The 15,636-nt window shown below is 48.4% G+C and overlaps 1 long non-coding RNA gene and 2 other non-coding genes across 14 annotated transcripts; all 3 read right to left on the bottom strand.

Moving 5' to 3' along the window:
- Positions 1-3,584: 3,584 nt before the first annotated feature.
- Positions 3,585-6,553, bottom strand: LOC120112394 (uncharacterized). Of its 12 annotated transcripts, none has more exons than XR_016396378.1 (5): positions 5,964-6,553; positions 4,844-5,438; positions 4,692-4,753; positions 4,070-4,563; positions 3,585-3,869 (listed from the first exon to the last, which is right to left on the bottom strand). It is a non-coding gene; the product is annotated as an uncharacterized LOC120112394 (long non-coding RNA). The 12 variants fall into 12 exon arrangements; XR_016396379.1 differs by having other exon boundaries at positions 4,844-5,281; positions 5,964-6,542; XR_016396381.1 differs by lacking the exon at positions 5,964-6,553 and having other exon boundaries at positions 4,844-4,898; positions 5,023-5,957.
- On the bottom strand, positions 5,531-5,672 carry LOC120108934 (small nucleolar RNA F1/F2/snoR5a). Its single transcript, XR_005510052.1, has one exon. It is a non-coding gene; the product is annotated as a small nucleolar RNA F1/F2/snoR5a (small nucleolar RNA).
- On the bottom strand, positions 5,729-5,813 carry LOC120108932 (small nucleolar RNA Z196/R39/R59 family). Its single transcript, XR_005510050.1, has one exon. It is a non-coding gene; the product is annotated as a small nucleolar RNA Z196/R39/R59 family (small nucleolar RNA).
- Positions 6,554-15,636: the final 9,083 nt, after the last annotated feature.

The following is a 15,636-nucleotide window of genomic DNA, read 5'->3' as shown; positions in this document are numbered from 1 at the left end:
CTTTCTTCTCCATTGTCGGTAGTCCTTCTTCCTCTTCTTTTCATTGGGGGTCTTTGCCGCTAGAATCAGATTCTCTCTCGCATTGTTCCCTTCCCTTTGCTGCGACAAGGATGATCCGATTGCTCTCATTCATCAATGGTGCCCTGCCTTCAACAATGTCGAGTGCTTTCCATAGACTCCCTTTACTATTGACAACCCTTCTCCCTCTCTTCTCTTTGTTAGAGTTCTCATCGTAGAAATTCATCACCGCTCTCCCTCCCCTCACTACAATAAGGACAACCATATAGGCCCTCCTTGCCATCATATAAGATGAGCACTTCGCTGGAGTTCTCCTTGCCTTGCACTTCGGGGATGATCAATATTGTTCTTTCACCTATAAGCCCATTAACAGATCATTACAATCTATTGTGTCTTTAAGAGATTTTAATTCTTTTCTATATTCTGATCCATGCTCTTTCATATGCATTTATAATAATAAACATTATAAGCAAGTTTTCATTTAAATAAGATATGACAATACTTATAAATAAGGAAGAATAAAGTAAAACAATCTCATGATTAGTAAAAGAACTTCCATAACTCTATTTATAATCTAATAGTCAAATTTTTTTTTTCGAGCTATGTTTTTGTAGAAAACATTGAGAAGTAAGCACTATACTAATTTGAGTGTTAAAATAAGATAAAATAGATAAAAATAAAATATTTTTTTTTGCATGTATATCCTCTTTGATATGCAAACTTGCATAAATATTCTTGCAAAGTTATTATTTACATATATACCTGTTGCTGGTGGTCCAAACCGAGAACGATTGGTACAGCGGTGTGAACGGGGTTCCGTTTGAGTTGCCTTGGTTGGTGTTGATTGCGCTCCACCTTCCACCGGGAAACCTGCAAGCAAGCCTCGCACCACCACTGGGGTAGTGGGGGCCCTCCGACGATCAAGTCAGAGGAGATTGGAGGAGAAGGAGAGATAATAGTAGCAAGTAAGAGAATGCACTGGAAGTTCTTGCTTACCCCCCCTCCTCCCCCCAGCCGCATATATACCAGGCTGGGGGGTCTTTCAGGGGGGTTCGTCATCGTGGGGCACGATGGAGCTGCCACTGACACGGCCGTTACAGGGCGTCGTGGGGCAGCGCTGGGTACGGCCATGACAGGGCGTAGTGGAGCTCCGCTTTGTACGGCTGTTACAGGGGATCGTGGAGCAGCGCCAGATACAACCGTTGCAGGGAGTAGTGGAGCAGGAGGCTGCGGCGTGCCTCTGGGGAATAGCCTGTCGTTGTCGAGAGATGTCCGACTCGGGGTCGGGCTGCGGAGACGAAGATGTCCGACTCGGGGTCGGATTGCTGGATCAAGGGGCAGCCGACTCGGGGTCGGGCTGCGGAGCCGAAGATGTCCGACTCGGGGTCGGATTGCTGGATCAAGGGGCTGCCGACTCGGGGTCGGATTGCTGGATCAAGGAGCAGCCGACTCGGGGTCGGGCTGCGGAGCCGAAGATGTCCGACTCGGGGTCGGATTGCTGGATCAAGGAGCTGCCGTAGTCTTCCTGGGCGCGCGTGCCGGTCACGTGGGGCATGGTGGCTAAGTTCCCCCGTAACAGTAGCCCCCCACTTCCGAGCCCGGAACCAGAAGGAGAACGGGTGAAGGGAGTGATGCTTCGAGATTGCCGCCATCCCTCGGAGAGGCGCGCGCGCTTCGAGCTCCCCGCCTTCTTTATGACGTATGGCGGTTGTTGCTGACCTGGCAGTCTGAGGATTTCGGCGGACATCCTTCCTTAATGGCGTCGATTCGCCTTTGGGGCGCGAGCGACCCTTCGGCAGCCAGGCGTCGTCTGGCGTCACCGAGGCGTCACCCACCTTTCCGCCTATTTAACCGGGGGCCCTCCTCCGTCCGCCTTTCTTTTTAACTCTTGGTAACGTCTCGCTGACTCCCGACTCTTGAAATTCTTCTGGCGCTAGGCCAGGTATCTGAGGGTTAGGCCTCAGGGAATTCTTCCGGCGCTAAGCCAGGCATCCGAGGGTTAGGCCTCAGGAGCTTCTTCCGGCGCTAAGCCAGGCATCCGAGGGTTAGGCCTCAGGAACTTCTTCCGGCGCTAAGCCAGGCATCCGAGGGTTAGGCCTCAGGAAATTCTTCTGGCGCTAGGCCAGGCATCCGAGGGTTAGGCCTCAGGGAATTCTTCCGGCGCTAGGCCAGGCATCCGAGGGTTAGGCCTCAGGAAATTCTTCCGGCGCTAAGCCAGGCATCCGAGGGTTAGGCCTCAGGAAATTCTTCTGGCGCTAGGCCAGGCATCCGAGGGTTAGGCCTCAGGGAATTCTTCCGGCGCTAGGCCAGGCATCCGAGGGTTAGGCCTCAGGGAATTCTTCCGGCGCTAAGCCAGGCATCCGAGGGTTAGGCCTCAGGAACTTCTTCCGGCGCTAAGCCAGGCATCCGAGGGTTAGGCCTAAGGAAATTCCGCTCGTTGGTCAGCTAAGGCTGGCGCAAGCCGAGGCGACCGGTCGGGGCTTCAGGCTAGTCTGCTCCCGGGATGACCATCGGGTTAGCCTGGCATCCGAGGGCCGAGCCTCGGGAGATTCCGCCCGTTGGTCGGCCAAGGCTGGCGCAAGCCGAGGCGACCGGTCGGGGCTTCAGGCTAGTCTGCTCCCGGGATGATCATCGGGTTAGCCTGGCATCCGAGGGCCGAGCCTCGGGAGATTCCGCTCGTTGGTCGGCCAAGGCTGGCGCAAGCCGAGGCGACCGGTCGGGGCTTCAGGCTAGTCTGCTCCCGGGATGATCATCGGGTTAGCCTGGCATCCGAGGGCCGAGCCTCGGGAGATTCCGCTCGTTGGTCGGCCAAGGCTGGCGCAAGCCGAGGCGATCGGTCGGGGCTTCAGGCTAGTCTGCTCCCGGGATGATCATCGGGTTAGCCTGGCATCCGAGGGTTGTCAGGCCTCAGGAAATTCCGCTTGTTGGACGGCCAAGGCTGGCGCAAGCCGAGGCGACCGGTCGGGGTTTCAGGCTAGTCTGCTCCCGGGATGATCATCGGGTTAGCCTGGCATAGGGGTGGCAATCGGGTCGGGTCAGGCATAAACAGGTCGGGTCAGATACAGATCGGGTCAGAAAATCATAAACCTGAACTTGACCTGTTTATTAAACAGGTCAGAAATTACAACCTGAACCCGACCTGTTTATTAAACAGGTAACCCGACCCGACCCGTTTAACCTGTTTAATTAACGGGTAACCTGTTTGCCCAACCCGACCCGACCTGTTTAACCTGTTTGCCCAACCGACCCGTTTAAACCTGTTTAACCTGCCCAACCCGACCTGTTTAACTTGCCCAACCCAACCTATTTAACCTGCCCAACCCGACCCGTTTAACCTGTTTGAACCTATTTAACCTGCCCAACCAAACCTGTTTAATAAATAGGTAACCACTAACCAATAACCACTTAGGCTCTTAGCCTTAGACCTTAGCCCAACCCAATCCGATCCAACCTGTTTTATACATTAAGCAGCACAAGAAAAAAAAGAAGGTAAATTTAGAAAACATTACAAAAATCTTGTCCCAACATCATTGACATTAAAAAAGCATTCAATCTTTACAAAAAGCTGAACATAAGGAATACAAGTATTTATTCATTCATCTAATACCAACAATATTCAAAAAATATTTAATCTTTACAAAGATAAGGAATACAAGTCAAATCATCCAAATTTACATATGGAATAGCCCGAAAAGAAAATCTGTTTCACATAGAACAAATATCAATATACATGATGGCCTCTGATGCTAGGAAAGCATAGTACTTCTTAGCAAGCTTTTTGACCAGCTTCTTGTTTTTATTCATTTTTTTAGTGCTTCAACATCCATATAGTCAAGCCCTATTTTCTCTGTCTGCAGAAGACATAATCAAGCATTAGTATAATATTTTGTTGCTGCAAATTGTAATTAATGAAAATGAGCTACTAGATGTTTTCATTTTTCTTCATACATTGTTCATCAACAGATATAATGCAGATGTAGTTTAATGATCTTGTCCCTAAGTTATTTAAATCAATAATATGTATTTCACAGCTTACAAGTGATGAGCTTACCAGTATAGGGCCTATAGGCGAGTGATGAGTCGCAATTCCTTCGGTTCCAAGAATGCTTGTTGAATTTGAGCTCTGGCATGCCTTTTTGTATTAAGAAAGGTCCAAGTTCCTCTGCCTCTCCATAGACAATAGAAGAACAACCAGGCCCTGAATTCAAATGCATTGGACAAGTTATTTGTATGATGTTTGCCATTAAAAATTATATTAGGTAAACATAAGATCTGCTGAAATGCTTATCTTTTTGGGGGTCATAGTTTTTCAGACCAATTTGTAGCTCAATGGTTTCAGTAAAATTGCGCTTCTTCTCTCGAGAATCATTTGCAATCTGAGAGATTGCTTCCCTCAAAACATCACTCTGTAACTTACTGTAGAAATGGTGAAGAGAACAGGTAGTCAGTTTTCAATCACAAGAATATAAACACTGACAAAAATGTGGCTGCTAAAACACGATATTTCTATAACCCAGAAAGCAGCAGCGTATCGTAGAAAAGAGCCTGTATCGCAAAAAAGTTGATTAGTACAACTTGATTAATACAAATCAAAGAGCTCGTATCGCAGAAAAGTTGCGATAATAGATGTCAGGAAATTAATGAAAAGATAAGGAGAGAAAAGAGTTTGGTACCTCAATATAAGGGGACAAAAGTTATGTGATCGAACAGATCAAGTACCAGCTGCCTGCACCAACTTCAGATCACAATTTAAGTTCATATCGGGCACAAGAGAGCAATAGCAAAGAGCTGAACAGCATTGCATACAACCAAGAATATCGAGTACCAGTTGCCTGCACCAACTCCATGCATCCCTAACAAACAAAGCCAGGCTAATAGAACTACAACCAAGAATCACAGACCCAGATCATCAGACCAACTGAACACCTAATATCTCCACCTCTTGTCCCTCTAGGGATGGCTATTAGACTATTATTGAATAAAAATAAAAACAGCATTGCATACATCAAGATGAATTTCCTTTTGCTTGGCAATCTCCAGATGAATTTTCTTGCTATCCCAAAGTTACAAACTTACAATAGCAACCTGTGCAAAAAAAGAATCTAGCAAAAGAAACTATCAAATAGCTATATTGAATAACATAAGATTATAAGAATGAAGCTATGTGGAGATAAATCATGAAAAAATCATCATGAAAAAGCACACCATAAATGTTCAGCATCAACATCACCCTCATGTAAAGCAGCTGTCCAAACAAATCAACCTCCACAAATGTTGAAATTAAATGAGAACCCTTTCAAAGTATATCTAATTGCAAGCAGCCAAAGGTAAAGAATAATCATTTGCTAGATTGAGTGGAACAAATCTAGGGGAATAACCATCCTGAAACATTAACATTTAGGCCAATCATCAAAATTTACCTGCAAGAAAAGATTTTTTTCTCAAAATTCTTACTGATTTTGGTTAATTTTCTTCAACACCTCAAACAATTTTCTAAAGGATTCGAACAGAAAGATGTAAGCAGGGTAAAAGTAACAGGAAGCTCATGGAAGAAGAGCAACCAGTGTCGCAAGACCTGTTCGTCTCCTTATCTGCCACTCTAACGAGAAGCACAGCCATCGATTAGACTGAGCATCAGATACCTCATGGCATTCATATTTTATCTATCGGACTAACAAATCAAAAATAAAAAAAAATAGCAAAACGTTTATGCAATCTCAGCCGAAAGATGGTGATTAATTTGATGAATAATCATTGCAACTCAGCAATAAACAACAACTTCATCACAGATTGCACAACTATCGACAAAAATCCTTGTAAACGAATTGGAAACACCTTAACAAAAGAACAAGGTCTGACTTTTTTAATTAAGTTCTTTGAGAAAAAGAAAAGAGGAAAGACTGAAACATCAAAGGAAGAAAGAAGAAAAGATAGATCTTTCTTACCTCGGTAGAGCAGAGGATCCGAGCCGCCACGGTCGCCGTCGATGGGGAGGCCGAAGTTGTCGGCACAGGGGAGGAGAGGGCGGAGGCAGAGGTCCGGAGGAGAGGGCTCGGGAGGCGAAGAATCCGAAGGAGAGCAAAGGGGAGAGACTCGAGAAAGACTGAGGGAGGGAATAGAGCTCGGGCGGCACACAAACCCTAACCCTAAGTCCCTAACTAAGGAGAGGTCGCGGATGGTGGAGTGTGGTCCTCAAGCCGCCACGATCGCCGTCGACGGGGAGGCCAAAGTTGTCGGCACGGAGGAGGAGAGGGTGGAGGCGAAGGTCCGAAGGAGAGGGGAGAGGCTCGAGAGAGACTAAGGCCTGACCTGAGGGAGGGAATAGCCAAATGGAGCTCGGGCGGCGCAGCACAAACCCTAAATCCTAACCCTAAGGAGAAGAGTAGGAGACGGGAAGTCGGGAACTCGGGCAATCGATAAGTCACGGACTGTGCCTTGGAGTTGGAGACTGTGCGGACGCGATAAATATTAAATTGGGCCAACGCGGTGTGTTGGGCCGAGGCAACTAAAACGGGCTGAGGCGGGGAGTTGGGCCGGCCCTAGGCTTTGTGGGTTGTGGCCCTTGTCTATCAGCCCAACAATTAAACGGGTTAAACGGGTAACACGGGTCAGACATATAAAACCCGTATCCGACCCAATTAATAAACAGGTTTAACGGGTCAACCTGTTTACGACCCGAACCTGTTTAGGCCAAACCCAAACCTGTTTATGGCGGGTCGAACACGGGTCGGGTTGGCGGGTCGGGTCACATTTTGCCACCCCTAGCCTGGCATCCGAGGGCCGAGCCTCGGGAAATTCCGCTCGTTGGTCGGCCAAGAGGGTGACAGAATGGGCCTGGAAATAGGGGCGAAGCCTCCTGGTCGCGGTCAGCAGCGCGAAGGCGATCTTTTCAGCCTTCGTATACCGCGTCTCGGCATCCCGTAGGACCCGGCTGATGTAGTACACAGGCTTCTGGAGCTTTGCCTCTTCCCGAACCAGTACCGCACTGACTGCGGTTGGGGAGACCGCCAGATAGAGGTAGAGCATCTCCCCTTCTTGCGGCTTGGACAGCAGGGGAGGAGACGCCAAGTATTCCTTGAGCTGGTCGAATGCTGCTTGACATTCGGCCGTCCAGAGGAAGTCTTTCGGGCGTTTCAACACCTTGAAGAAAGGTTGGCAGCGTTCGGCCGATTTTGCCACAAATCGTCCGAGCGCGGCGACCCTCCCAGCGAGCTCCTGAACCTCCTTCACTTTGGTCGGAGGGGACATATCTTGGATGGCCTTGATTTTGTCCGGGTTGGCTTCGATCCCCCGCTGGTTGACAATGAAACCGAGGAACCTCCCGGCCGAAGCGCCAAAGGCGCACTTCGCTGGGTTCAGCTTCATGCGAAACTTCCGCAAGGTGGCGAAAGTCTCCTCCAGATCCGCGATGTGCTGGTCTGCATGGCAGCTCTTCACCAGCATATCGTCCACGTACACCTCCATGTTCCGGCCGATTTGCTCTTTGAAGATTTTGTTGACGAGGCGCTGGTAAGTGGCGCCAGCATTCTTCAGACCGAAGGGCATTACCTTGTAACAGTACAGCCCCCGGTCTGTTATAAAGGCAGTTTTCTCCTCGTCCTGTGGAGCCATCATTATCTGGTTGTAGCCGGAGAAGGCGTCCATGAAAGACAGCAGCTGATATCCGGAAGTCGCGTCGACCAGTTGGTCTATCCGCGGAAGCGGAAAGCTATCCTTGAGGCATGCCTTGTTCAGGTCGGTGTAGTCGACGCACATCCTCCACTTTCCGCTCGCCTTCCGGACAAGTACGACATTTGCCAGCCATTCGGGGTAGCTGACCTCCCTTATGAATCCTGCCTCCAAGAGCTTGTCTACCTCCTGGTCGACCACTCGGATCCGATCCGGGGCACTATCTCTTCTTCTGTTTTACCGGTCGGTGGGTCGGGTCGACGTTGAGGGCGTGAGAAATGACCTCCGGGTCGATCCCAGGTACATCGGCCGCCGACCAGGCAAACACATCGACATTGGCTCGGAGGAATTCCACCAACCGGGCCCGAGCTCCCAGGTCGAGATTGGCGCCGACCCGGATCGTCCTGTCTGGGCGACCTTCCTCGAGGGGAACTTCGATCACACCCTCGGCCGGCTCCCCGTGCCGCAAGGCCACCTCGTCTCTGGCGTCGAGGGACTCGACGCTTAAGGCTTCTACAGGCTTCTTCCCTTTGAGAGTTGCTAGGAAACCTTGCCTTGCGGTCGGTTGGTCACCTCGAACCTCTCCAATCCCGGCCGCCGTGGGGAACCGCATGAGCAAGTGGTACGTAGAGACCACCGCGCGAAGGGCGTTCAGTCCGGGTCGTCCGAGGATAGCATTGTAGGCCGAGGGAACACGGACGACCAAGAACCCGAGCCGCACCGTGGCTTCTGCGGGTGCAACGCCCGCAGTCACAGGCAGCTCAACGACACCTTCGGCCGAGATAGCGTCACCAGTGAATCCTATGAGGAGGGTAGATGTTTTGTGCAACAATTGTCTGGACAAGCTCATCTTTTGGAAGGCCTCGTAAAACAAAATATCAGCTGAGCTTCCACTATCCACAAGAACACGCCTTACATCATAGTTTGCCATAGTGAGGGAGATCACCACGGCGTCATCGTGGGGCTTCTGAACCCCCTTTACATCTTCATCACAAAAAGTGATTACATTACCGACCCTCTGCCTCTTTGCGACGGCTGCCCCTGACGCTTCAGTCGAGCCCCCTGCGTTCCTCTCGGGCCGCGGGCAGCCCCCAGTGATAGTGTGGATCACGCCCGCGACGGGTCGATTCTGCTCCCGAGGCTCCTGAGGGGCCGGGTCGGCCGGACGTGGGTCTGCGGGGGGACGTCGGTCGTTCACATATCGACCGAGACGCCCTCGGCGGATGAGAGCCTCGATCTCGTCCCGAAGCTGGAAGCAGTCTTCGGTGTCGTGGCCGTGGTCCCGGTGGTACTCACAGTACGCCCGAGAGGGCCTCCTCCCAGGAATCTTCTTCATCTGTCTCGGGACCGGGAGGTCCTCCCGCCCCTTGATTTCCATAAGGATCTGGGCCCGGGGAGTCAGGAGAGGAGTGTACCGGTTGAAACGTCGGGGCGGAGAACGAGGGCGTAGGGCGCCGTGGTTCCTTGCCGGCGACAGGCTTCTGCGCCGACGTTGAGGCGTCGGGCTCCTCCTCTGGCGTGCCTCTTTTCGCCTTTTCTTCCCGAGCTTTGGAGGGATCTCGGCGGCCTCCTTGCTCCGGTGGGCGGCCGCCTCCTCGGCGTCCGCATACTGGTTCGCCCGGGACAACAGCTCCGGGAAGCTCCGCGGCAGGCGTTTGTCCAGGGAGAAGGTGAGTCTGCCCTTTCGGAAGCCACGCTTCAGGGCTGACAGAGCCACCTCCTGGCTCAGGTTCCGGACTTCCAGCGTAGCCTTGTTGAAGCGGGTAAGATAATCCCGCAAGCTTTCTCCCTCGTTTTGCCGGACATCAAAGAGGGAGTCGGAGACCAGTCGCCGCCGGCTACTGACGGCGAAATGGGTGATGAAGAGGCGAGTAAACTGGTCGAAGGACTGGATTGAGTTAGCCTCCAAGCCGGCGAACCACGCCCTTGCCGGGCCACGGAGGGTCGCCGGGAAGGCCTTGCAGAGGAGAGGATCTGATGCTCCGTGGAGGAGCATAAGGGTCCTGAAACTCTCGACGTGATCCCGCGGGTCCGCCGCCCCGTCATAGGGCTCGATCACCGGCATTTTAAACTCCGACGGATTCGGGGTCCGCAGGATCCTCGAGGCAAGCGCCGGCTGGGAGGAGATCTCCAAGTCGGCGAAGGAATCTTTGGAGTGGCCCTTCAGGACCTGGAGTTGTCGGTGGAGATCGTCCACCCGCCGGTCCAGGGAGCGCGACCGATGGGTGGGAGACAAGGAGCACCGAGAGGGGGACCGACTGGAGCGCGGGTTCCTTGAGGACTGGGGAATCTGGGAACGCGCCCGGGCCCGCCTCTCGTACCCCGCGCAGCTCCGATGGGAAGGTCCCGGCAGAATGGACCGTGCTCGAGAATCTTCCTCGCGCCGGCGCTCCTCCCCATGGGAGAGGAAGGAGCGCGGGTTGAGGAGGACAGGTGAGTGCTCAGGGAGCAGCGGCTCCTGGGCCCGCTGCGGCGCCCGAGACATCACACCCTGCAGGTTCTGCACTGCCTCCGCGAGGGTGCGAACCTGCTGGGCTAACTGGTCGAACTGAGCGGCTTCGACCATCTGAATGGGAGGTGGAGCGGTGGAGTGTTGCTGAGAATGTGTTGGAGACGCAGCGGCCTCCCGGCCGGAGGCGCGAGAGGCCCCGCGACCGGAGGCATTGGAAGCTTCACGACCACCTCGCCGTGCCATTACGATCGCTCTGAGATTCGGGCCCTTCCTCTAGCGCCAACTGTTGCTGGTGGTCCAAACCGAGAACGATTGGCACAGCGGTGTGAACGGGGTTCCGTTTGAGTTGCCTTGGTTGGTGTTGATTGCGCTCCACCTTCCACCGGGAAACCTGCAAGCAAGCCTCGCACCACCACTGGGGTAGTGGGGGCCCTCCGACGATCAAGTCAGAGGAGATTGGAGGAGAAGGAGAGATAATAGTAGCAAGTAAGAGAATGCACTGGAAGTTTTTGCTTACCCCCCCTCCTCCCCCCAGCCGCATATATACCAGGCTGGGGGGTCTTTCAGGGGGTTCGTCATCGTGGGGCACGATGGAGCTGCCACTGACACGGCCGTTACAGGGCGTCGTGGGGCAGCGCTGGGTACGGCCATGACAGGGCGTAGTGGAGCTCCGCTTTGTACGGCTGTTACAGGGGATCGTGGAGCAGCGCCAGATACAACCGTTGCAGGGAGTAGTGGAACAGGAGGCTGCGGTGTGCCTCTGGGGAATAGCCTGTCGTTGTCGAGAGATGTCCGACTCGGGGTCGGGCTGCGGAGACGAAGATGTCCGACTCGGGGTCGGATTGCTGGATCAAGGGGCAGCCGACTCGGGGTCGGGCTGCGGAGCCGAAGATGTCCGACTCGGGGTCGGATTGCTGGATCAAGGGGCTGCCGACTCGGGGTCTGATTGCTGGATCAAGGAGCAGCCGACTCGGGGTCGGGCTGCGGAGCCGAAGATGTCCGACTCGGGGTCGGATTGCTGGATCAAGGAGCTGCCGTAGTCTTCCTGGGCGCGCGTGCCGGTCACGTGGGGCATGGTGGCTAAGTTCCCCCGTAACAATACCCTTATAAATATTTTTTTGCATATTTATTATTTAAGGGTATTTCAATCATTTTATTTTTAAACCAATAATTTTTTAATGGCATTAAATTATATGGGTACATATGAAAAAAAGGAATGGTATACACTCAAAATAAATGTCTTATGAGGGTATTAATGCAAATATCAATTTCAAAAGAATATTTACGCAAAGTCCAATGTTTAGAAGGGTATATATGCAATATATATATATATATATATATATATATATATATATTATTATAAGTTTTATACAATACTCATGGCCAACAAGAATTAATTTGTTTCTGCAGGTTAGCATAGGTAACCAAGTGCTATATAATCACTAGTTTTAATTACTAATCAATTCTTCTATCACTATTTATAATTACCAATCAGTTATTTTTTGATATTTCATCGAATATAGACCAAAATTTCCTAAAAACTATACTTGGGCTTATCTTGAAATTTCAGTTATGATTTAGAGAACATATGACAAATACCAAATGTTCAAGCCTCTAATGGATAACAAATTTGAGTGATAGAGAATAAAAAATCTCACAACATTAGAGTATATTTTTCTAATCAGATATTATTGGACTTAACAAACTAACTCATTAACAAAAGGGTTGATTCAAAAAAAAAAGAAGACAGAGGTTTTCTTACCAAACCAAAAAAATAAAAAAGGCTAAATTAAACATATCCAATTTAATGTGTTAAATAAATGAGGGTCACACTTGGAATTAAAAGTATTCAATTTAATTTCTACATAAACTAGCGGAAGTTTCTCTGTGTTATAATTTTTTTGACACTATGTGACTGTCTCATACATATAATAAATCCATTACATTTCATATTTTTTTTAATATATTATTATCGGCAATTAACCTACTGTCAACTCTCCACTTTGCTCATCCAGGATTAAGTTCAACCATGGTAGTATTTATTCCAGGAGTGCATTACCAACTGAATTAGCTCCAGTTCCACAAAAACTTCTCATTCTCCAAATTGTTATGCTATACTTACTGCAGCCTTGCCTTCTCCTGTTCAGAAATAAGGCCCATGTCAGATGGCTTCGCTGGAACTATGGTAGAAATAAGGATGTGCCTTTTAATTAACTGTTAACCGGTATAGTTATGAATGCAATGCAGCACAGTAACCATGCAAATTTTTCAATCCTTCCCCCCTGGTTTACTCTCTTGAATTTTGACTTATGATTTGTCATCTGTCTTAACATTTTTACGTGCCACATCTTAACTGTTAATATTTAGCAAAATAATAGATGTCATATATATTGTTTTAATTTTTTAACAATATTTAGTGTCCAAATAGGTTATATATTTTCATGATCATTCTCGTAGAATGCCAAACTTCTTTTTTTGTCCTTCTGTTTCTGGAAAAAAAAAAAAAACCCATGGTTCGCAGGGAATGGCATGCAGGCCTAATACTTATCGACCAAGCTTAATTTCATGTAAACAAGGTCGGTTTGGATAAAAGCCAGGGTGCAGATTGTTGTTCATGGGGGTTGGACGCTGAGACGATTGTGGGGGATGATGAATTTTAGCTATAACTTCAGCAGGCCTTGGCATCTGGTGTCTGTTCTGAGACTCCCAAACGTAGAAAGAGTTGGAGACCATTTAAGATACATCAGAATGGTTTGAAACAATGGCGGAGATCTCCAATGAATGCAAATTAAGACTAAAAGCTGTTAGATTTTTAATGATTAAAAGTTTTCATACTTAAAATATATATATTATATATATATATGTTAATAAGGGAGTTTGGCTTGGTGGTTGGTGTGTTGTTTGGGTGGGGATGAGATAACAGGTTCGATTCCCATTCCCTCCTTTTTATTTCTATTACGTAAAGCTTGGTTTTCTTGTGCTCGTTGGGATGTTCCCTCTTTGTCCGAGCCGAGCTCGGTTTTCTTGTGCTCGTTGGGCCTGTGCTTGTCCGAGCCGAGGTTCTCTGCAGCCGAGCTGTGCCTGTGCTTGTCCGAGCGAAGGTTCTTTGCGCATGTGCTTGTGCTCGCTGGGCCCTGCCCCTGCTCGTCCGAGGTTCTGTGTGCCTGTGCTCGTCCGACCCACCTCAACTGAAGCGCGAAGAGCCGAGGCCGAGGTCGGACCACAGGTGTGATGAGCCCAGAGGAGCCGAGGTCGGACAACGGGTACGATGAGCCAAGAGGTGCGTGGGCCGTGCCTCGCACCCATAGCACGAGGAGCCACGTCGCTTCCTCGTTAGCACCTCTTCGCAACCAACCTCGCATCCGCTGGCCATACTCCCAGTGTTTTTTCAAACTTTCTTACCGGTTTTGACCGTTGGATCGGTTTTGGGTCGCGTCTGTCCCGAAGAAGTCTATAAATAGACCTCTTCGGATTAGACATGATATATATATAGAATTGAAAACAGATAACTTCTATTCTCCCGGTTTTGCTGTTTTTCTTTCAATCAACGGGCTTGCTGCATACTGATTCTGGGTTCGAAAGCTTCTTTGATCCGTGCAAATCATTGAGGCAGAAGGAACAGTGCGAGAGGCTGTTGTATCTCAGGAGTAGAACGCCATCTAAGCCTAGTGCACTGTAAGGCGGCGAAATCTACTTCAAGAAAAGTGACCAACATACCACGCCTCAGCATCTCGGGTTCTATTTTTCCACTTTCTCTATTTATTTTCTGTAAGCCTATTTCTGCCTATTATTTATTGAAGTAGAGTATTATAGATTTAAAATTTTCTGAGACAGTATATTCCCAACATTCTTGAAGTAGATTTCTCTCCTACATATAATAGGCTAGTACTTAGAGTTACCCCAATGGCCAATGCAAGTGACCCGGTTCCTCCTGAAAAATTTAATGGAAATAACTTTAAGCATTGGAGACAGAAGATGGAAATCTTCTTAACCACACTTGGGTTATTTTCCATAATCTTTGACTCTCCTCCAAATGAGGAAGAGAATGAACCAGCTAGAACTTGTAATTTGGAGGAATTTAAGAAGAAAGACTACCTGTGTAGGGGAAGGATTCTGTCCTATCTTAATGATCCCCTTTTTGATGTCTACTGCACTTTTAAAACCTCCAAGGAGATTTGGGATGATCTTAATAAGAAATATGGTATCCAAGATGCCGGAATGGACAAGTATGCTGCTAGTCAATTTCTGTCTTATAAGATGGTTGACACCAAGCCCGTAGTTGGCCAAGCCCATGAGTTAACAGTGATTTATCATGAATTAGGCTTAAGGGGAATGGGTATAACTGAGAGCCTTCAAGTTGCTTGTACCATTGACAAGCTCCCACCTTCTTGGAAAGACTTTGGGTTATCTCTGAAACATAAAACCGAGGATATGACAATGAAAACTCTATTGTCTGCCATTAGGATATGTCCTTTTCATTCTTTTAAATAGAACCCTATTAAGCAGAAAACATGCAGTAAGCATTGCTTCCCCCCACCAAACCTCAGGTAAACCTGAGTTGGCAAGCAAAGATCTTACCATATCTTGCAGAGTCCTATTTTTCCTTTCAGCCACTCCATTAGACTGAGGTGAATAGGGAGGTGTAACTTCATGTAGAATTCCATTAACTCTACAGAATTCATTCAAGTCATTAGAGGTGTATTCTCCTCCTCTATCTGACCTGAGAATCTTTATTCTCTTGTCAAGTTGATTTTCTACTAAAGATTTGTAAGTCTTGAACATCTCAAATGCTTCATCTTTAGATTTCATTAAATAAACTTGACAATACTTAGAATAATCATCTATGAAGGTAATGAAATACCTTCTACCCCCTTTAGTCAAAGTTCCATTTAGATCACATACATCTGAATGTATTAATTCTAATAAATTGAATTTCTATTTACTATTTTAAATGGTTTTCTAGGTTGTTTAGATTGAACACAAATTTGGCACCTTTCCTTTTCATTAATGAAGCATTAGGTAATAAACCAGAGCTAATCATTCTTTTAATAGTATTATTATTCACATGTCCTAATCTAGCATGCCAAAGAGATGAAGAACATATTGAAAGCACAATTCTACATAGAACCCTATTAAGCAAAGCTATACTCCCAGTGTTTTTTCAAACTTTCTTACCGATTTTGACCGTTGGATCGGTTTTGGGTCGCGTCTGTCCCGAAGAAGTCTATAAATAGACCTCTTCGGATTAGACATGATATATATATAGAATTGAAAACAGATAACTTCTATTCTCCCGGTTTTGCTGTTTTTCTTTCAATCAACGGGCTTGCTGCATACTGATTCTGGGTTCGAAAGCTTCTTTGATCCGTGCAAATCATTGAGGCAGAAGGAACAGTGCGAGAGGCTGTTGTATCTCAGGAGTAGAACGCCATCTAAGCCTAGTGCACTGTAAGGCGGCGAAATCTACTTCAAGGAAAGTGACCAACATACCACGCCTC

Source organism: Phoenix dactylifera, chromosome 9 (genome assembly GCF_051530095.1).
Source record: "Phoenix dactylifera cultivar Ajwa chromosome 9, Ajwa_hap1_PhDact_Kaust_v1.1, whole genome shotgun sequence".
NCBI lineage: Eukaryota > Viridiplantae > Streptophyta > Magnoliopsida > Arecales > Arecaceae > Phoenix > Phoenix dactylifera.
Note: the sequence above shows the minus strand (reverse complement) of the source record. Positions and strands in the feature narration are given on the sequence as shown.